Consider the following 19,167-nt stretch of genomic DNA (forward strand, 5'->3'; position numbering starts at 1 on the left):
ATAACCAAAGAATGACTCAGATGGTTATTTAATGTCCTCGAATCCCCCAGAGGGTCCAGAGAGCCCTGCAACCTCTGCCCTCTTCATGCCTCTCATTCCAGCCTGGGATGACCAGTATCCAGGCTGTGTTCCTGGTGCGTGGCCATCCTATCTGACAAAAGATATCAGGCCAGCTGTTTAGGACAACCACTATCCCAAAAAGAAGGAAACTCACATCCCATGAAGAACTACTGTGTACCATGCATTACAGACCTAAGAGGCAGCAACTGGTGGCAGGAGGTCAACTTCACCTCTTGGCTTCAGGCAAGTTACTTAAGCGCCTGACCTCACTTTGCTCATCTGTACAATATAATCACCCATATCTCATGAAGCTTGTGGTGAAGACTGTCTTACATAACACTAGCCCAGGGCTTTGCACAGAATCTAGAAAAGCCTATTTACTCAGTATTAAGCTATTAAAGACATTACTGACATTATTATTTTTCCATTATCTCATATTCAAAAAAAAGCCCAGAATGGAACGAACTCCCCAAGCCCTGTCAGACCTAAATCAGCACTTCCCAGGTTAGTCCCAACAGATGCTTCAGGGTGTAAGTCACTCATTTTACCCGGAAGTGTCCCTGATACCAGGAAGCATCAGGGTTGACACCAAGATTCAACAAATTGCTCTTAACCTTATTTCTATGGTTACCAAAAAACACATCCTGGTGGTTCTTTCCAAAAAGGTTTGTGCAAACATGATTCAATCCTGAATGTAAACTTGTGCCACTCACTGGAATAAAAAGTACCATTTTAATTGGAGCCACAGGTCAGGGGATGGGTGGCCCTAAAATAACACCCCAACTCATTCCTGTAATAACTGACCCCCTTCTGCTGCACGGCTACCGAAAGCATGAAAATGTATCTTTAACATGTCTCATCAATGATGGGTCAGTTGAAAATTTTTGCCTATTTTAAGATCAAATTGGAATTGGCCTTTTATGGTCATTCCAAAGCAGACAGATAATATCTGCAATTATTTGCTTCTTTGCATCTATGGAATTGCTACTTCCCGAGAGCAGGTGGCCTGAAGCAAACTGTGCCAGCTGTTTCCAGAATAATCCATGTTTGTACATTTACTCCCAACAGACACTCCCAAAAATCCATCAGGAACTAAACAAAAACAGGCACATGCAAAAAAAAAAAAAAACCACCAGGTCTGTGACGCATACAGCTGTGCCCACAGTCATCCGGATTTTTGTCTTCCATTTCACTCCATTAAATGGACAAATTTTAACCCTTGTCTTATTTGGCTTTCTGAATGTTTTCTGAAGAATCCACGTGGTTGTTCTGCCAGCTTGATGGAAACTCCCTCCTCCTGTCCTGGTGACATCTTGCTCCCCAGGTCCTCTTGGCATCTTGCCGGCTTTCCTTCTCTGTCTTGTCAGGGGCTCATCTTGGCCAGCACACCCCACTTATATTGTGGGTGTTCCCTGAGATGCCCACTTCCACACTCTTCTCTCACTCCATGGTACAGACAACCACGTGGCACATAACGTACAACCAAGGGAAACTGAAACTAACTAGTGCATTCCAGAGCATTCGGAAAGTTAAATCTGCATTTACATGCCTCAAATAAAACAACCTAAGGTAAAGCCTCCAGGACATACCCTGTTTGCAAGAAGGCAAGGAAATGGGCATGTCACACACAGCCAGTGGGAAGGTTCATGAGTTTCCCGAAAGCAATCTAACAATGATGATAAGTCTCCAAAATGTTCATATTTTGATGCAATAATTCTATTTCTACATAAGAATTAGGAATATATAGTAATAATCATTACAAATTTTGCTCAATTAAAGATACAATTGAAGCAGCTAAAAGTGAAAAGGATTCTAAATAATTCAATTAACTATGGTATATTCATACATTTAAAAATCTTCAAGTTATGTTCTTACAGGAAAAAGTTGAAAATAAATAGCATATAAAGTCCAACCTCAATTCTTAATATAGGTATTTATGTTTCAATAGACATATATACATAGAAAAAATAAGAGGGGGGAATGGAGAAAAGTCACACTTGGTGTTAACAGGGTTATTTCTTTGTTAAGAAATATGGATGAATCAGGTGCTGTGGCGCACGCCTCTAATCCCAGTGGCTGGGGAGACTGAGGCAAGAGGATTGCGAGTTCAAAGCCAGCCTCAGAAAAAGTGAGGAGCTAAGCAACACAGTGAGACCCTGTCTCTAAATAAAATACAAAATAGGGCTGGGGATGTGGCTCAGTGGTTGAGTGCCCCTGAGTTCAAACCCCAGTAACCCCACCCCCAAAGAAAAGAAATATGGGCAAGTTGTATTGATTCTTTGGGTTTTTTTAAATATTTTCATATTTCATTGAAACAGCACTAATTATTTTTGTAATGAGGAGAAATAAACTTCAAGAGGAGAGAGGCCTTATTAATAAAGATGGTACAATGACATCCTCCTAGAATACTGACTCGAAACTCCTAGAAGATTCAGGCACAGGGACTATTTGAAAGAGTGCATGTGTCAGATGGAGACGAATTTGTTTAAACAGACTTTAAATCACGTTTGAAGCCATGCTGGGGACAAATACCCACGTGTCAATGACTCACTTATCATAATTGTACATAGGTCAGAGACAAACACCTGGCTGACTCCAGAATTTGTTGAGAGATAACAGCTTTCTCAAATGCTGCAAGATCTGGAGAGCCAAGGTGGAAACATTGCTTTTGGAATTCAAGTAGCATGGTTTACCTTGAATGAACCCTTGACTGATGGGCTGGCCAGAGTTATGGCAAGGGCTCCACATCCTGGAACCTTGGGGTTTTTTAATCTGTGAAATAAGGGTAAATTTGACTTCACACAACGAGGACTATAGCCGATTCTTTTCACAGATTTTATATTTGTGAATTTGCCTACTTGCTAAAATGTATTTGTAACTCCCAAATCAATACTCCCTGTACTTTTTAGGATCATTTGTAAGTATGCATGTATCAAGGAAGATTTTGAGGCCCCCACCTACATACCCCTGAGATTGAATAAGGTTTTCTAAATATTTTCAAATTTTATAAAAACAGCATGGATTGCTCTGACTCGCTTCAGCTCTCAATTTGTAAATAAGTGTTCATATGAATTGCTTAGTGCCATATGTTTTCACATTTTTGTATTCTCTGTTGGTGTTTTCTGTGTAAATGGCCCCCAGGCTGGTGCTAAAGCACTGTCTTGTGTCCCTGAATGCAAGAAGGCTGTGATGTACCTTATGGAAAACACGTACATCAGTTAATCTCCGTTTGGGCATGAGGTATAGCACTGTTGGCCATGAGTTCCACAGAAGTCAATCAATAACACCTGTTAAACAAGGTATCCTGAAAGAGAAACACACAAACAACAAGGGTTATCTATTAATCAAATGATAAAAATATTGTGACCAGAGGCTCACAGGAACCCAATCCTGTATTTCCTGTAGGAGCAATGTTTACTATTGAATAATTTACTGTTCTTGGCAACTAAGACATAACTACATGAATAATGAGAAGTAATTATATATATATAACTTATGCATGCTTCCACAAACGTCACATTAAATGCCAACATGCATTAAATGTAATCCTGTACCTCAAATCAAGCTAAATGTGTAATAAATGCCTATTGAATAAACTGAATGTTGCCTGAAGTTGAAATAGGGTGCGTCATAATATACCTGTTTTTAACCCAATATTAAGTTGCATTTTCTGAAAAGCCCAAAGCATGATGACCATACAGGTCTCCTATGCCAGCACTACGTTTGCTTACAGTAGCTGTTATAACCCCTATTTCTTTCAGAACAAACTGCTCTTCAACAATCAAACATTCATATAATGGAAAATATCTAAAACAGCTTCAAAGTATGTTTTGGATGAAAAGTACTTATTCTCTTTAAAAAGAGTTTTCCGTCTTTTAAAAAAGAAAAAGACATTTAACTTCTTTCCACAGTCCATCATCCTCCTGCAAGGGGGACACAATTACAACTGAATTCATTAGTGGAGATACATCGATTCTACAATATTCAACACCAGAATTTCTAAAAAAGAAGCCAAGAAAGAAATTGTTGAAAAACGTAGGGATACACCATAACCTCAAGTAACTATGAGAAAACACCAGACAAATTCAAATTGAGGAACATTCTACAAAATACCAATACTCTTGAAAAAGTTTCAAGGTCACACAAGACAAGGAAAGAAAAGGGAACCGTCACAGATTTGAAAAGATGAAGGAAAAATGAACCAAATGCAATGTGAAAATCTGGTTTGAATCCTAAAGCGCAAAAAGAATATTGGTGTTGAACTGAAGAAACTCAAACTAGATATTTTTCATCTTGCTGATTGCGTCTTGGTTACAACCAATGTTAGCATTGCCAGATGCTGGAAGGAGACTTCAGGGGAATTCTTTGTACTATATGTACAATTCTTCCCTAAAGTCTAAAATTAAATTTTAACAAAAAAGTTTTGGAAAAGAGATCAAGAGAGTGTAGAAAGTAGTAAGAGAGAAGGCAGGACTCATTCTATAGGCAAAATATAAATATTGAAGTGGGTGAACAACAGCTGCTTTGCATGGCTGGACTAATTCCTTGCAGCACACAGAGGCTCATCATTTTCTGAAAGAACTGACAGGAAGTAGTTCTTTAACAGGACCATATGGGTGGCCACTCTCCCCAAAGACTTTAAATTCCTGCCTCCTGGAAGATTTCTCAGAACACCTTGAGCGCTGGCCACATTCTCTCTTCCACCAGTCAAGGTCAAATTATCTATATAAAGGAATGATCCAGAGGGTCCATTTGAAAAACTAATTTACCTGAAAACAGACTAAGGTACTATTTGTGGCCTGATAGTGTTTTCTTTGGGCATGAACTCTATGTCTGAGGAACAAGATCTTCAAATGCCCTTCTGGGAAAACAGGTCCTAAACTCCCAATATTCAGTCATTATATAGACTTAATAATTCTAATTTATTGTCATTGCAGGCTATAATTTCTCCCCAAGTTCTTCTGAAGGGACTTTGCTACTTAAAATCTTATTTTTGTATGATTACTAGAAATCACAATGGGCATGATCTGAACAGAGGACAGGGAGCTACTTATTTCCTTCCTGAAAAGCTGGAATTTGCTAACCTGAAATATTGAGAACAAATTTAAATAAATTGGGAATAAATTTCTTTTTCCATAAATTCCTTGAGCCATCCCTTCCTGAGCCCTTATGGATAACTGACTGTCCACTGTGCATCTTGATGAATTTGGAACAATTCGTATGTATCTATATCTGTCCAGGACATATGAGGACTCCTTGCTATATACTAAGGTTAGTCTATCAGATTGATGTAAGAATCCAAAGTACTAGCCTCAGAATATTACTGACTCATACTTTCTAAGCCCATAAAAATTCCAGAGCCCAAAATTTATGTTCTACTTTAAAAACATGTCCTAATCCTGAGACAGACAGAGGCCTAAATGACCCAAGAGAGATGGCAATGATGGTGATATATTACAGAGGCTAGTGCCACGGTAATAGTAAGAAAGAAATACTAACATTTACTGAGCTATTATTGTGTTCCAGGCACTGCATTAAGCACTGGTGTGTATTAACTCTTATAATCCATTCTATAACCTTCTGCAGTGAATATGACCATTGTCCATCATTTCAATGATGAAGGAACTAACACTTTGTGAAGTTGTATAACTTTCTAGACATCACAGGGCTAAAAAAAATGTAAAAAAAAAAAAATTCACTGACCCAGAGCCTATACACTTAACAATACATTGCACTAGAAACTATATAATTTGATAAACTGCAGGGTTCTCTGTCACCCCAATTCCCTCACCAATATGGCGGCACATCTATGAAGTGGTTGCAGGCAGAATGAAGTCCCCCAAAATCATTCTGGTTCTCTTTCACTCCCTTCCTGTCTTCCTCAGGACATTGTTTGTTCTGACCTTCAGCCCCTGCAGACTCTTGAGACCTAGCCCAGGCTGAACTGTCCCTCGTGAAGTAGTCCTCACAGTCCTAGATGCTTGGGTTCACCCAGGACCTTCTTGTTCAGCGTTCAAATGTGACTGACCTCTCCCTGGTCTTCCTAGTAAGCTCTGACATCAGCCGGCCTGACCAACAGAAATTATCTCTTTCCTACCCAGTTATCCAAAGAGGGGTCATCAGTGCTTTTGAATGACTGACATGGATGCTGGAGAGACAGGGTCTGTTCCTTTTGTTCTTGAACACCAAGCTGAAAGGATGCTTATGGCCACCTAGGGAATGTTGCCATGGAAAGAATCTAAGAATCAAACCAAGGAATAACAAGCAGCACTGAGAAACAGAGGCAGAGACCAAGAGCTGACGAGATTGTCTGAAGCCCTGGATCCAGCTACTTCTGAAACTAGACCTGCCACTTGAAGTTCCCAGTTAAGGAAATCAAAATATTCCTTTGTCTAATTGGTTTATATGGGATTCTTGATCATTTACAGTTCTAACCAATACATTGGACATTACAATGTCCTTGATAGCCAGTATTTCCTTCTTACTTTTTAAAATCTAATTTTTGAGCTTTGTAATGTTTTGAACAACTAATAATAAAAAAATAAAAAATAAAAAAATAAAAATAAAGAAGATGACAAAAAAAATTTTAAAAAAATAAAATAAATAAAATCTAATTTAAATAATTTCAATGTTGAATAAGTTGAAAGAGTATAAATTAGTACTGTTCTCTTAAAAAAGTGTGTGTGTGTGTGTGTGCACGTGCATGTTTGTGCTGTATACAACCCATTGCTTTTCATATGGCAGTAGTAGGAGATATAGAAGATATATAAAAATTAAGAGTATGTTGGGTAAATTAAAATAATGACCTAAAAGGCCTAGATAGTGTTAGCCACAGACATATCTACTAATATGACAAATAAACCCCAGCTCAGTTAAATGAGATGCATATCAAAAAAACACATTTAATTTCCAAAACTCTGTGTATACGTTATTTGCAAATTTGTGTCTCCCATTTTGACCTCTCTTCTGAACCCCAGACTTCTTTATCCATCTGCCCATTGAACATCTCCTTTCTGTAAACAGGCTTCAGATATCCAAAAGAGAACTCTAGATTCCTTCAAACCCCAGAATTGTTCAGAGTTTTCTTTTTCAATAATAGTCTTTGATTTACCCAATTTCTGAGAGGCAGAACTTGAATTACTTTCTAAGTTGCTCTCTGAGTCTTCTTTGTTCTTTTATCTCATTTCTAGTTGGTCAGCAAATCTTGTTGGTTCTGCTACAGAATGTATCCTGAACCCAGCTATTTCTCTTTGCTTCTGCTGCTACAACCTGATCCAGGCCCACAACACCTCTCAGCTGGGTCACTACAATGGCCTCTTAACTGAGATTCCTGCTTCGACTCACAGCCCCTTCCAGCCAATTGTTCATACAATAGCCAGAAATACATCATTTTAAATATAAATCTGATCTGTCACGCCTCTGCTCAGAAGTCTCCATGGCTTCCCATCACACTCAGAATAAAGGTCAAAGTTCTTACCAGCTTGAGCTGGCCTCTCACCAACCCTGCTGCCATCTTTTGTTACTGCCTCCCTCCCTTTCTCTGCTTCAACTGCACCAACCTCTCTCTGCTTTTCCAACAGGCAGGCACTCTCTCAGGGCATGTGAGCATGTTCTCCCAAAGGTTCATGTGCTGTAATCCTGGTCCCATATATAATGATATTGAGAATTGGTGGCCCATGAAGATGTAGAGTGTGAAGGAAGGCCATCAGCTCATGGAAGCACCCACCTTGGAAGGGGTTAGTGTAGTTCTTACAAGACTGGGTGGGTTATTCTAAGAGTGGGTTGTTACAAAGCAAGTCTAGCCCATGAACTTCTTGAGTGTGGTATCTCTAGCCTCTTGACTAATGCCAGAGATAAAGTAAGTGCATGCTAAGTCTCTGTTGATTGATGAATGAAGAAATCAACATATAAGGCAGGAAGGAAGTTAATAAATCACACATATATGTATATATGTATGGTGGGGATATATTCTAATCAAAAAGAAAACTATTTCATTCCCAAGGGGGAAAAATGGGCACACCCAATGCCCCGATTTTGCTTTTAAATATCATTTTCCAATAAAAGCAACTAGAGATTCATGGATAAATGAGAGGTTTTAGACCTGGGATCCCCAAAATTATAAGATGAGCCTGGATAATCTTGTAAGATCAGAAAGTCAGGAAATACTAAAAAAAAAAGGGGGGGGAGTCAAAGAGAATCAAGAAACATGTGCCAAGCTACAAGAGTTCCCAGTGACCAAGCTAGAAGAATCTGGCCAACTAAACTATTGGCATTATGTTAGATGAGAATCCAAAGTCCAAAATAAGAATGCATGATTCCATGCTGGAACAAATAAACGGGTGACTATATAAATAAATGGAGGAAAAGAGACAAATATTGTACACAGAAAAATTCCAAATAACATATAGAGATATTCTTCCTGTTGTAGGCTGAATTGTGCCCACTCAAAATACACTTGTCAAAGCTATAACACCCAGTACCTCAGAATGTGGCTGTACTTGTGGAAAGAGCATTTAAAGGGATGATTAAGTCAAAATGGGGCCATTAGGATGGACTTGACTATATCCTTATAAGGAAATTAGGACACAGAGACAGACCAGAATGTGCATGACAAGGGGAGAGCCCTCAGAGGAACTAACCCTGCTAAATACCTTGATCTTGTAATTTCAGCCTTCAGAACTGTGAGGGGAAAAAAAATGTTATTTAAGCAACCCAGTCTGTTGTATTTTGCTATGGCAGCCCTAGGAAAAAACTAGCAAATTTCTTTTTTCAAAGATGGAGCTTAATCTCTGCATTTAGTCTTGTATAGGGGCTGAATTTAGTGAAACTATATTTCAAATGACAGAGTATAAAAAGTGAAAAATAATGACTTTAGGTTAGAGAAACCTGGCAAACACTACCAGAACAAACTGACCGAGGTTACCACCACCAGTGAGAAGTCATGTTGACAACATGTGGCCTCTGACGCAATGTGACTGTAGGGACCGACCCTTCAGCCCTGTCATATTCTTCCCAGTCACCCAGAGTTCCAGGTTAATCGTGAGAAAATAGCCAATAAGCCCAAAGAAATATTCCACAAACTATCTGACCAGAATGCTTCCAAACTGTGGAGGCCATGAAAAATAGGCTAAAATCACACACCACAGGAGACTAAGGAAACATGAAGACTAAATGCAATCTGGGATCCTAGATTGGATTCTGAAACAGAGAAATGACATCTGTGGGGAAAAAAAAAATAGTGACATCTGAACAGAGCCTGAGGTGCAGTGAAGAGTAACCTACCAATGGTTCTTAGCTGTGACAAATGTACTGTAGTAACATAAAATGTTGTGCAGGATATAAAGGAACTTTTCATATTAGCTTTGCAAATTTTGATACATCTAAAATTATTCCAAAATAAGAATTCACATTTTTTGAGAAATGAACAAAGACAATGACTAGGCAATTCACTAAAGTAACATTTATGGAGTTTGGGAGATGTTTGTTAAAGGGTGTTTACTTACGATTGGACAAGAGGAGTAAGTCCAAGAGACCTAGAGGACAGCATGGTGACTATAGTTAATGAGATATATTGCATTCTTGAAAAATGCTGAAAAAGCAGATGTTAAATGATCTCACCAAAGAAGTGGCAACTATGTAAAGTTATGCATTAGTTATTAGCTAAATGTAACCATTTTACAATGTATATGTACTCCAAAATACTATGTTGTACACAATGAATGCATACAATTTTTACATCAACATAAAAATTATCTTTTAAAAAAAAGATAACTGAATATGGTAAAAAATCTATAAAATTGCCTGGTATGATGGTACACACATGTAATCCCAGTAACATGGGAGGATGAGGCAAGAGGATCACCAAGTTCAAGGCCAGCCTCAGCAATTTAGCAAGGCCCTAAGCAACTTTGCAAAACCCTATCTTGAAATAAAAAATTTTAAAAAGGGCTGGTGACATGGCTCAGTGATCAAGCACCCCTGGGTTCAATCCCTGGTACCAAAAAGAAAAAAATCCATACAATTACATACAAAGACATGAGCAATCAAAGAAATAGAAATTATAACAATGATTTATCATTGTTCACCCATCAGAGTGATAATTTTCAAAAGTGATAATACCTAATGCTTTTGTAAAGGTGTGGAAAACATAATTTGACAATTACCAACAGATACAATAGATGATACAATGCCTGTACTGACAGAATAAAACACTTTTTATTCCTACCAATAGAAATCTATTGTTGATAAGAGAAGATACTAAGAATTTACTTTCATGGAGTTTCACTAGAGGCCAGACACTATTCTTAGTATTAATGTTTTACATATTTTATTTCATTTCGGTTTCAAACTCTATGAACAGACTATAAATTATTTTCATTACTATTATTCCAAATTATTCTCATTCCTCACTTATTACAAATTAGGAAAAGGAGTGCAGGGTAGGAAAGTAACTTGCTCAAGATGATGTTGCTAATAAGTGGCAAGGTTGAGATGCCAATCTAGGGAGCCTGACCTCCAAGGTCATGCTCCTAACCAAAACACCTGTCTGTTGTTCTGGGGATTGAACCAAGGGGTGCTTAACCACTGGGCAATAGGATTATGAGTGACTGGTATTTTCTGCATATTTTCCTTCAGTGTCTGAATTGCTTGCAGTGAAAGTTTACAACTATTTAAAAAATAAAAATGCAACACTACAATATTTTTTAAATAGTGAAATAAATTTTAAGGCGTTGGGACCACAGCTCAGTGATGAGCATGTTAAGCATGATGCAAGCCCTGGGTTCCATCCCCAGAAGTATAATGAATTAAATAAGATTTAAAACTCACAGAACATGTTCGTAGAACATTAGGTCAGATTCATTCCACCAGTCTTCCCTTTTTCTTGTCCTCCTCCTTCCCCTCAATTCCCTTCCTCAACTCCACTGATCTCTCTTCTATTTTCATGAAATTCCTTCCCACACTTTATTTTTTCTTATTTTGGAGTAGCTTCCATACATCAGAAAAAACATTATAACTTTGAATTTCTGGCTCTGGATTATTTCACACAGTGTGATGGTCTCCAGTTCTATCCGTTCACTGGCAAATGTCATAATTTCATTCTTCTTTATGACTGAGTAATACGCCATTGTGTATAGACAGCACATTTTCTTTTTTAAATTTTTTTTAGTTGTTGATGGACCTTTATTTTTATGTGGTGCTGAGGATTAAATCCATTGCCGCACACATGCTAGGCAAGCACTCTACTACTAAGCCACAACCCTAGCCCGACATCACATTTTCTTTATCTATTCATCTGTTGAAGGGCACCTAGGTTTCCTCCATAGCTTGACTATTGTGAATTGTGCTGCTATAAATATTGACATGGCTGCATCCCTATAGTATGCTGATTTTAGCTCATTTTGGATAGATATCAAGAAGTGGGATAGGTGGGTCAAATGATGGTTCCATTCCTGTTTTTTTGAGGAATCTCCATACTACTTTCTATAGTGATTGTAATATATAAATATACTACAGTGAATCTCACCTCCATATATATTCACAAGGCACTAACTTAAAAAAAACTATAAGTAAATAGAAGAAGGTCAGAAGAGGAAAAAGAGCAGTGGGAGGGAAGACAGGAGGGCAAGGGAAGGACTGGAGACCGACTAGAGCAAACACTATTCCATTCTTGCATATTTATGTCAAGATGAACCCTAAGAGTATGTATGACTAAAGTGAGCTAATCAAAAAAAAGAAGAAAAATACTCATTTTTTTCACATGTGCTAATAGCACCTTAGTCCAAGAGCGACTGTGGCAACTCTTGAGTCCTTACAACTGACATACATGTAATGGCATTTTTAAAAGGCACCAATATTGTAAAGGAAGGGAAGCAGGGCACAGGGGCAGGAGGAAACACTGGGGACTGAAGGGGAGCTAATTATATCCCATGCATATATGATTACGTCAAAACAAACCCCAATATTACATATAGCTATAATGCACTAAAAACATTTTGAAAAAGGCAAAAGTAAGATTTACAGAATAAATACAAAGTTTTACATGTTCAGGTAAAGATGTACAAATCAAAACAATTGATTAAAATAATTAGTGGTTATGATGGCTAGTTAATTTTCTCATCAAATGGACATCTTTTAAATGTTAATTCTTGGTGCTTGCTAGAATTCTGGAAAATACATATTTTCAGTTACTGCTACTGGTGGCATGATTGACACAACCTCTCTGGAATTGAATTTAGCAATATGCATCAAGAAAAAATTCATACCATATAAGACAGTAAGTAGCAAGGAAGTACTATTTATGTTAACAAATGGAGAAATACACCCAAAGTTTAACAGAACATGTTGAGTTACTACAACACCCTTATAATAGAAAAAGAAAGCAGCCACTAAAAATTATGTTCTCAGAAAATGTTTCATAATATGCAATTTCCATGTTCCTTTATTTCTTTTTTTATTTGTTCTAAGTAGTTACACATGAAAGTAGGATGCATTTTGACATATCATACATAAATGGAGCATAACTTCTCATTGGTCTCATTGTACATGATGCAGAGCTACACAGGTCATGCAATCATAGATGCACATAGGGTAATAATGTCCAATTCATTCTATCATTCCTGCCCCCTGCCCCCTCCCCTCTCTTTACTCCCCTCAGTCTAGTCCAAATTACCTCTATTCTTCACCCCACCTCTTATTGTGAATTAGTATCTACATATCAGAGAAAACATTCAGTCTTTGGTTCTTTGGGATTGACTTATTTTGCTTAGCATAATATTCTCAGTTCCATTTATTTACCAGAAAATGTCATAATTAATGCTTCATTAAGACTGAGATATATTCCACAGTGTATATATATACCACATTTTCTTTATCCATTCATCTGTTGAAGGGCCCCTAGGTTGGTTTCATAGTTTAGCTATTGTGAATTGAGCTGCTATAAACATTAATGCGGCTGCATCACTTAGTATGCTGATTTTAAGTCCTTTGGGTATAAACCTAAGAGTGGGATGATGGTAGTGGTAGTGGTTCCATTCCAAGTTTTCTTAGGTGTTTTTATTTTTCCCCATAATACTGGGGATTGAACCCAAAGGTGCTTAACCACTGAGACACATCCCCAGCCCATTTTTATATTTTTTATTTAGAGAGAGGGCCTCACTGAGTTGCTTAGGGCCTCACTAAGTTGCTGAGGCTGGCTTTGAACTCATGATCCTCCTGCCTCAGCCTCCAGGGCCACTGAGATTACAGGTGTGTACCACCACACCCGGATATGTTCCTTTATTTCTTGTACTATTTAAAAAGCACAATATAATATGCCAAAGAACATACAATCACATGTGATTAGGTATGTGTATTTGTAAATGTATCCCCCTCAAACCTGAAATTAAACATACAAAAATTTAAACCTTATCTCTAAGTAGTGACATTTCAGACAACTTCACTTTTCTGCCAAATAGTTTTAAGAACCTGAAACAAACCCAGGCATACACTGGGTCCCCAGTCAGAACACGGAGCTCCGGTTTCCTCAGCGTGTAGATTATCTTGGAATTGAAGTTATTAACACTAACAGTTGGGACCAAATCTCCTCCCCCAAAAATCGTAATATCACACCTTGTATGTAAATTCAGTAATCAAAATCTTATATTCCACATACTTCTAAATTACTAGGGCCACTTCCTAGGAGGAACAGAGGAGGCTTCCGGTCCTTTCTGTGAGAGCTGGACCTCCTGAGGTTAAGCATTGCTATCTCCTCTCTGCAGGTAAGTGAACAAGCCAGGTTTCCAATCTATCAGACTGTGCATCCCAGGCTAAATTCAACCTGTGATCTATGAATATGAAGAATTCCATCTTCTTTTCATCTAGTCCGTGGTGAGACCATGGTGAGGAAGGTACTGTACTAGTGTTTGCATATAATTTGTACTTAAATAACACTGTGGATGAATCCATGGATCTGATTGCTCTTCTTAATTTTAATCAGAATTAAATAAATCTAGACTTTCTATGCAAAATATTATTTCTTCATTTATAATCCTACTTTGTTACCACAAAGTATCTTACAAAGACGCATGAAATATAACAAAATAATATGAATCTGAAGTCAGTCAGAAAGAAAAGTCAACCCAATGGAAGAGACCCCAAATCCTGCTGGAATGGAGACGGACACAAAATCACAGGCCGTGACATCCTTCCATGCAATAGCTGTTCTTTCTTTCATGAAGTTTTACAGGCTTTAGAGTTATTCCACTCAAGTTCTAAGTCAATATGATCTATTGCTTATTGCCTGGTTATTTCCTGAAAAGTCAGGATGGCTTTGCTTCAAGTTGCTTTACATGCACCCACCAAAAGGTCAGGAAAGTCAAGTAGTTCAGAATCAATTTTAGAAGCTAATAAATGTGTGGTTGCAAGTTGAGTCCTAGTAGACCATTTCTAGTATCAATTATATCTTGTAATTTTCACAGCCCAAATCATTATAAAATGGCATTATATATGGTAGTTACTATATATATATATATATGCACATATATGCGTGTGTGTCAGTAAACGTTGTACTTAATACTATCAGCAAGATACTATTGATTTGCTCTGTAATAAATAGAAAATCCATGCAGACGTTTTTGTGTACTTTGCAGAACTATTTTATCAATAAACTACATCACAGAAGGCATCACACAGCACAACTGGATGCTTATTCAGGAACAGTGATTTTTAGTTTAAAGAAACCCCTCAAATTCGAACATGCTTCCCCCTCTTCCCATGAAAATGAGAATAAAAACATCAGAAGTTTTTGATCGAGCATAACATTCTGAGAAACCAAAAACATGACAGGGAAATTGTAAGACTTCTCCTTAAAGTTCAGGCCAGAACGAGTGTTGAAGGGCCCTGAGCATGTAGGGAGGACTCATGGTGAAATCACACAGGTCAGTGGGAAGAAATCCTGCTTCTCTGTGCACTAAGATTGTTTGTATGAATGTTCTGTATCCGCAATCTCAGGCTTTAATAAGCACAACTGAGTAACTTGACAAAATGCAGATCCTGATTCAGCACATCTACAGGGACCCTGCAATTCTAAACATGCAAGAAGTTTAAAGATGATGGTGATGGTGCTGGTCCAAAGACCTCACAAGTGGTAAAAACCAGATTAGATAGATGATACATACAAATGTATAGACATATACATTTATATTATCTATATCTACATATAACTCATTACTTGACCTGGGTGAAAATCAACTGGAAGTTGATGTTTGGCATCTCAGCTGGCTTTGTGCTGTGCCATACGGTAACTTCTAGCCTTGTGTGACCATTTACATTTAAAAGTTAAAATTAAATAAAACTTAAAATTCAGTTCCTCAGTTGCATTAGCCACATTCTAAGGGCTCAGTAACCACATGTGGCCAGTGGCTACCATATTGGACAAAAGGGGAGAGCATTTCCATTATTCTCTTGAACAGCGCTGAACTGGAGAGGGGTTGGTTATCAAACAAACACTAAAGAATATAAGATTTATTTCACTTCGAAACAAATATAAAAGTGAAATCTTGAACTGTCCTCTGTAAAATTCCAGCCATCTTTCTTCAGAAGAAAAAAAAAAAAACAAAGAAAGGTCAGGACAACATGAGCGCCATTAATAAAAGAAGCTTACATTCTTTCTTCCCAGCAAAGAGCAGCACAGCTCAACCTCAAAAGGAACGTGACATTAATGGGCCAAAGAGAAAGATGGGCAACAGAGATCCTTGAAGCTAAGCAGAACAGGCCCTCTGATCGGCCTGCTCCACGCACAGCCCCTGCATCCCCCTCTCCTCTCACCAGTCAGACTCTTGACCTCATGAGAAACCAACACCAGCAAGAAAAAAAGTACCAGTAACGTGGAGCACACTTAATGTCCAGCTCTCTCAGGAATGCCCAAGCAACAGCAAACAGCAAAGAAAAACCAAGGAGATGTATTAATCAGGGTTCTCCAGAGAAACAGAACCCACATAATGTATGTCCTGGGAGGGGGATACTGAAGACATTGACTCACTGATTTGGGGCTGTGAAGTCTGGATCTGCAGGATGGACCAGGGGGCTGGAGACCCTGGGAAGCATTGGTGTTATGGTCTTGATGAAGGCAGCCTGGAGGCAGAACTCCTTCATCCTCAGGGGACCTCAGTCTTCTCAGGCTTTCAACTGATTGGACAAGGCCGGCCATGTTTTAGAGGGTGGTCTGCTCGACTCAGAGTCAAATGATCAAGTGTTAAGCACATCTAAAAGACACATTCACAGCAACACCTAGAAGATGTTTGACCAAACTACTGAATGCCAAGAGGTTGAGCTGAGTGAATGCAAATAGCATCACAGGGTGATAGAGGCTACTAGTTGAGCCCCTTTATTGCACTTTCTTCAAATTTCAGGAGTGACACTAGTAGAGACTGTAAAAATGGCAATGGTGGTAACAATGGCAGACTTAGCTGCAGTGGCTTCCTGTCATTGTTTGTTGACAATTGTGAAGTCCCCGTGAGTTTTCAGAATGGTTGGGCATCTGACATCAACACTGATAATTGCTTTCAAACAAGGGGTTGGTGGAGAACATGGCCTCTCTTTCCCCAAAACTGCCCCCTTCAGCCTTCCCAAGGCTGAAAACTTAAATTGCACTTTACTGATTATATGACCCCTTGAGAAATTTGGAAAATAAAAGAGATGTTTGTTAACTACTTTGAGCATCTCAAAAGCCAAGCACAGCTGGTGTAAGTGTTGGGGGAAGGTGTCATTAAAAGAGCTTTTTAGGCTTCTAAACTAAACTTGAATTTCCTGTGGCTTTGATAGATAGAAAGAGAAGAGAATTTTCTGACCTTCCAGAAGAATAATTCTTTCAAAACATGTCCTTTATAGTTTATAAGACAGATGTTTTTCCCAACTTTATTGAGGGATAACTGAGTAGAGATTGTATATATTTAAGGTTTACAATGTAATGTTTTGATACTCACGCACATTGTGAAATGATTGTCACAATCTTAACTGACATATTCATTACCTCACATAGTTACCGTGTGTGTGTGTGTGTGTGTGTGTGTGTGTGTCAAGACCACCTAACACATATTCTCAAGGTACAAACTTTCAGTGATGATATAATTTGGAGAAATCTCATGTACAGCATGATCACTGTACATGATCACTGTTCTGTAATTAGTGGTACTTTATTGTATACTTGCAGTTTGCTGAAAGAGATGGTTATACTTTTGCCTAAAAATTTCCTTCTGCCTTAACTTTCCTAACTCTGCATTCGTAACAGATGAACATATAGCCCAGAGTGGTACCATCTGAGCAAGAAGAATTGAGTTATTAATCCTTCCTGTCCACAATGATATTAAATGTTCAGTAGCAATGTTCTTGGTTGATTTCCTTCCTTAGCTTATTTCAAAGTTTTGCCACTGCTATCTAACTTGCAAACCCGCTGCAGCTCTTCCCCGTTAGCTCAGCTGGTCCTTGGAGTATGTTTTCTAAGCTTCTTGCCTGAGACTCAGCCCTTCTTGTAATGTAAGCCACATTCTCTGTATCTGTTCTCTGTATCTGATATCTTGTTCCACCAGATATCATTAAACTCCATGATCACCAGTTATTCTTAGCTCTTGACAAAAAGATAAAAGTGGAGTTATTTAAGCCCATAAAAGTACTGGCTCATTTTCCCTCTTGATGCCGACTTCAAAAGACTCTAAAGACCAACTCCCATCATAATCCAATATCATATGAAACATAAGAATTGTATATTATTAAAATGACTTAGTTCCAGTAGTTGATATAAATTTAGAGACTGAAACTAGTAAATTCATTCAAATAGAAAAAAAAAAAAACTAGAAATAAACATCCCCCATCTACAAGTTGGCCACTATCCACATTTCCCATTCTAGACTTTCCCTGCTACCCTTGGGTACCATCTTCCAACACATCTTCTCAGGTTTGTCTTTCCCCTTGAGCTAATCCTACCCATTCTCATTTATAGTCTCATCAAAAGTCCTATCAAGGGGCTGGGGTTGTGGCTCAGTGGCAAAGCGCTTGCCTAGCATGTGTGAGGCACTGGGTTCAACCCTTACCACCACATAAAAATAAATAAAGGCATTCTGTCTGTCTACAACTATAAAAAGACTTTTTTAAGTCCTATCAACTAGCACTCAACCCCATATGTCCCCAAAGCATTTCTAGAGCTAATCACTTAGAATTAATCTCTCTTCCTCTGTACTTTCAGAACACATTGTCTTTATCAGAATTTGTCTTTATCACATCTCAGGGTGGGGTTACTTATATATCTTTCTCATTATTTGTGAATTCATACTAAAATATTTACTGTGTTGTTTTTCTTTCTCTCCCACCCAGAACATACCACATGCCAAAATAAATATTAGAAATGGGATAGGATGGAAAGAAATGGAAATAGCTCCAACGAGAGGCAGCTTCACAGGTCCAAGTTAAGCTTGTGACCCAGCTCCTCTGAAGGACGAGAGAGTCTCTACAGTGTAACACAATATCTCAAACCCATGGGACTCCCAAAGCAGGCAAGAAAATATCCTTAGAGAAATGAAATAAAGAAATAGAAAAGGACATGAGATCCAGTCAAGTGAAACTATAACGAGAACTCAGAATTGCCTCCACTATCCTATTCCTGAAAGAAAAATCCACTCTCTCTGCTACTATAGTTGCCCTTGGTGACTACCCCCAACTACAGCTGATTAATAAAAGTAAGTCATGTTTAAGCCTCCTCCATTTACATTACCACATCAGATTCTTAGATACATTAATAGACAGAGTCAATTTTGTTTCACTTGTTTTAAAGAGGAAAAAAGTCTTAGAGATCAAATAGTTTCCTCAAAGTCACATGCCACAGATATAATTATAATCCAGATCTTTATTGACCCATTTCAGAATTGGAGGTGCTGGCTACACTCCCCCGCCCTTAAAGGACTGAGATTTCCATCTCTTGACTACCCCAACACCTCATGGGTTAGGGAGGCAAGGGCAGCAAGACATCCCAAATGTGGAAGAAGGGAAGTGCAGGTGAGGCAAGGAATCAACGACCGGGAGAGAGGGTGAGCCCTGGGTACTGGATTTACTGTGACCTGTAAATACAGATTTCTGTAG

At 38.3% G+C, this 19,167-nt stretch overlaps 1 long non-coding RNA gene across 1 annotated transcript in view; it reads right to left on the reverse strand.

The window, feature by feature from the left end:
• The window catches only part of LOC125619757, a 39,824-nt gene that overhangs the window by 10,412 nt on the left and 10,245 nt on the right, over positions 1 to 19,167 (reverse strand). Inside the window, exon 2 of the long non-coding RNA XR_007351340.1 lies at positions 3,256 to 3,364. This is a non-coding gene — a long non-coding RNA (uncharacterized LOC125619757). The remainder of the gene's footprint in view (positions 1 to 3,255; positions 3,365 to 19,167) is intronic.

Source organism: Marmota marmota, unplaced genomic scaffold, assembly GCF_001458135.2.
Source record: "Marmota marmota marmota unplaced genomic scaffold, marMar, whole genome shotgun sequence".
NCBI lineage: Eukaryota > Metazoa > Chordata > Mammalia > Rodentia > Sciuridae > Marmota > Marmota marmota.